Below are 4,600 nucleotides of genomic sequence, written 5' to 3' on the forward strand. Positions count from 1 at the left end.
CAAATGCAAACCATTTCTTATGGTTGGCTAATTATGGTTGCAAAAGCATCATCAATTCAATGTCATATTTGGATTCAAATAATTTCCATTGTATCCAACAGTTATCTGTCCATGAAATGTTTTTATTATTAATCATTGATGGGTTGCAATGTTTGTTGGAAAGGTATTCTTCTAGCCAAGGATTGTTCACTTTTGGTTTTGGTTATTGGTTTTGGTTTTGGTTTTTGGTTTTGGTTTTTGGTTTGTATAGTAGTGCACTTCATCATAACCCCGGGGCCTGTCCTGATGGTTGAGTGGACATGCTTGTTGGTGGAAGTCCCACCTTAGGTTGTAAACGTTCTGTTATTGTAATAAAAAAATGCCCTCCTCCGTAACGAACTTTGAGAAGCAGCCAGCAGCACGAAGATATAACTTAAAGCCACAACAGCAACTTAAGTTAACCTGGGGGTGGAATTAAGCGTCGTAGAGAAGCAGCCAGCAGCACTAAGATATAACTTAAAGCCACTGCATTGGAGCAAGGTGTCGAGGATGGGAAGAATTTCAAAGACATGAAGGTACTTCTCATCTCTCTGAAATGATTTTGTGTATTGTATGATTTGAGTAGTATGCATAAAAGCATTTGTTTAGCTTTCCATGTAGTTGTGAACATACCAGCTCTGTTGAGTTTATGAGTCATGTGTGAAGTTATAGAACATAAGTTATATAAATATGAAGTTGCTACTCATAAGCACACAACCCTTTACCTATTGATGGACCTGAAACCTGACTATATTTACTTACATCTGGTATTTTTGATGGAAAACAGGTTGCAGCTTTCAACAGTGTCTAAGGCAGGAAGTGAAGAACTTTATCATGGCTGTTGTTCACTTTTGGTTTTAGTTTTGGTTTTTGGTTTTTGGTTTTTGGTTTGTATAGTAGTGCAGTTCATCTTAACCCCGGGGCCTGTCCTGATGGTTGAGTGGACATGCTTGTTTGGTGGGAGTCCCACCTTAGGTTGTAAACATTCTGTTATTTTAATAAAAATTTCAATTTTATCTTAAGTGGTTTAAGTCATGAATGTAAATCTGTTCTGTTTTCCATATTCATATTCATGTTTGTAGATATAAGGTTAAAGAAAGGTTGGATCATTGTAGATGTCCCTTAAGCTCTTGTAACCCCTTACAGGGGGACTTTGAGAAGAGCTTTCAGAGGTTTCTGAATTGTTTGTGTTTTGAGGCACGATGGGAGTATCTGAACTGTGAGAATCATGTTCAATCTGCCCAGGGATTTCATCTTTCTGCACTTGATCTTCTTCCAGAATCTGTGTGTTGCTTACGGCTTGGCTTGATGGATCATTCCATCCTTTCCCTTCTTCAAATACCACATCTCTACTGATGATGGTTTTCTGAGTAATAGGATTATAAAGTTTGTAGGCCTTAGATCTGTCACTATACCCTATAAAGATGGCTTTTTCAGATTTGTCATCTAATTTGGTCTTTTTCTGTTCTGGAATGTGAACATAAGCAATCCACCCAAAAATTCTTAGATGACTTACCGTTGGTTTGTATCCACTCCAAGCTTCCTGTGGTGTTATGTTGGACAGACCCCTTGTAGTGGTTCTGTTTAATAAATAACACACACAGGCTACTGCTTCTGCCCAGAAAGAGTGATCCAGGTTCTTCCCTCTAAGCATACTTCTAGCTTTTTCAATTAAAGTCCTATTGATCCTCTCTGCCACTCCATTCTCTTTCAAGAAATTTATGAAATAAGCAGAGTTGTATTCTCCACCCCCATCTGATCTAAGTGTTTTGATCAGATTACCACTCCGCTTTTCTACATAAGCTTTGAAGTTTTTGAAGTAGTCAAAAACTTCAGATTTTTCTTTTATGAAGTACACCCATAACTTTCTTGTAAAATCATCAATAAAGGTTAGAATATACCTGCTTCCACCTACGGACAGTGTCTTCATGGTTCCACAAATATCAGAATGGATAAGTTCAAGTGATTTTGAGGCTCTCCATGCTCCTTCTTGAGGAAATGACTCTCATGCTTGCTTTCCAATCATGCAGTTTTCACAGATTTCATTTATCTTGCTTATAACAGGTATTCCTTTTACTAAATTGTGCCCCTGCATGTAGCTTAGGTACCCAAGGTTGATGTGACCGAATCTGTGATGCCATAAAGTGCTTTCTTATCTTTCTTCTTTAAGTCTCAGATCTCTCCTTCTTGTTCTTCCGTGAAGTTGTTTAACTCTATAAGATCATCAATACCTTGGTTGATGATATCCCATAAATCTTGAGACTCGAACAACACCCTCATTTGAATGTTCCAGTGATGGTAGTTTCTTCCATTCAATTTTGGAAGAGGATGATGAATGATATTGTTTGATGTTGTGGCCATTGCGAGACCAGGCTCTGATACCACAATGTTAGAACCAAAACATACACACAGACTTTACTTCGTATTATGTTAAAACTTCATCAGGTTCATTACATAACACAGGGAACTAATATATAACATAAACAAGGGACACACCCCTTGACAAACAGATACGACCCTTCAAACAGGGGTGACAGTTAATTAACTGTCACATATCCCTTTTGATACTAACCACCAATAACTACTGTAACGTTCAACTGAAACCAATTCTAGCTTAATATTTAACAAATTAAGCAGCCCTAACTACTCTAACTGGTGGGAGGATGCTTAGCACCTACGCAGCCTCTTAAGGGACCTCAGGTGGGGAGTTTTAGGACATTGACCATAGCGCAGACCGAACATCAAACAGGTTAAATCAAATTTTACAAGTATCTGTTGAGAAAAAGTAAGACTAGTATTTTGAAATTCTGGTTGGCAGGGACAGTCCACACCAGAGAGCATTTATGAAGTCAATCCTTTACTTTATGATACATCACATGTCAGAGAGCATTTTGGACTTGGCAACATATCAGAAGAAATGACTATTCAACAAAAATCAACTCTGGCTAGAGTGCAGGCTGTTAGAAGTTCGGCCCGCTTATTTTTGTGTCGTAGGGGAGGGATTGACCTTTTTGAACGCATATTCAGTCGTACCGGCATGGCCCTACTGATTTCTTTTCGATCGGAGCATCCAGCAGCGCAACCCGGTTCTACTTGACTAAGCCCGTGCTCGTCCAAGGAGGGAGTTTGCTTTACCCAACCCCCTTTTTGATAACAAGGCAGAAAGCCCCGACCTGACATTCATTAGTTTCGAATGAAGARTGCCCTGCCGCACCTACTCCTATCAAAAAGCGAGACTTTACTAAACAAGAAAAGCCCCTTCTATCTTATTAGTAAAGCGCTAACGCGCGCCCTGCAATCAAACTCAAGTTTCGCCTTGATCGATACGACAACCTTACTAATAGAAAGGGTCAAAATGSGCTCAAGCAACCTATCTTACTAATATAATAAGAATTAAGGGCCTATCTAAGCCCTATGGTTGTAAAGCTACAGCTCGAAAGCTGGCCTTACCTTCTATGCTTTTAGTAAAGGGCCTCTTCAATAAGGCTCGCGCTAGGCGCTCACGTTGTTTGGCTTCCCTAAAATAGCAGATTTTTAAGTTGGTAATGACCCGCCCCTCGTTTCAGTCAGAATGAGTCCCCGGGACATTGGCTTCCACCAATAATGAACTATTAAGGATCGCATCCCACGCATATTCTACATTATAGCATGCAACTTATTCAGCTTCCGCTTCTGGGAGATGAAACGGAGCTTGATTAGTTTCTGCTAGACAAGAAATAAAGAACATAACCAATACAGGGAACAAGGGAATACCGGACCATATCTGCTTTTGCGCCATGACAATCTCACTCGAATTACGGGGACCTACACATATTAGTACAGTATACCGGGGTCCSCGGCCAGAACCACACGTGCAAGTTTCCCTGTATGTAGCTCGTCCGTGCTTTTTTATTCCGCTTTGCCGCCTATTATATTAAGAGAATAGGTCCCGTTCAAGCGGTCCGCCTTTATTCATCTATACCAGCTGCCACGCACGAGCCCATAGAAAGGATTTCAGCGCCCCTCTCTAGATAAGAAGCAGAACGCGCCATCACCTACAGCCCTTTCCTYTGCCGGGGACTTCCACGAAATGAAAACGGGCGGCATCGCCGTATGCTCCACTTTTGTTGCCCTGGTTTATATCCCGGAGTACTCCTATGGCCGATCTGTCACCCAACCTACTTAAACAACCTAAAGGCTTGGTCCCGCCCCGTTTGGAGAATGACCCCTTATGGCACGGCTTAGTCAGTTATTCTCGCAGTTCAGATAAGATTCGGACCGCCACTTCTCTGAAAACATGGTTCTTGCCCCYCTCTCTCCTCCCCCCTTTGAGCTCGTCCATTCGTTGGGTGATCCCTTGCTCTCACGTTCGAGTGTTTGCTCGTCGTTTAGGCCGGTGAGTGAGATTTCTTCTCATTACAGTCACCTCCGGGCTTCTTCACACCTAGATAGTACTAGGACCCTTGTACCCCGGCCCTTGATCAGATAAAGTTTCCCGCCCTATGACCCACAACTCAAAATGAGCCTTGGGACGAGACGCAGACATTCCCAATGTTGCGGTTCTCCCCGGTCCATTCCCGGGTTGGGTTAAGGGAACATCCGA

The sequence above is a fragment of the Cynara cardunculus genome (assembly GCF_001531365.2).
Source record: "Cynara cardunculus var. scolymus isolate 2C chromosome LG 14, CcrdV1, whole genome shotgun sequence".
Lineage (NCBI taxonomy): Eukaryota > Viridiplantae > Streptophyta > Magnoliopsida > Asterales > Asteraceae > Cynara > Cynara cardunculus.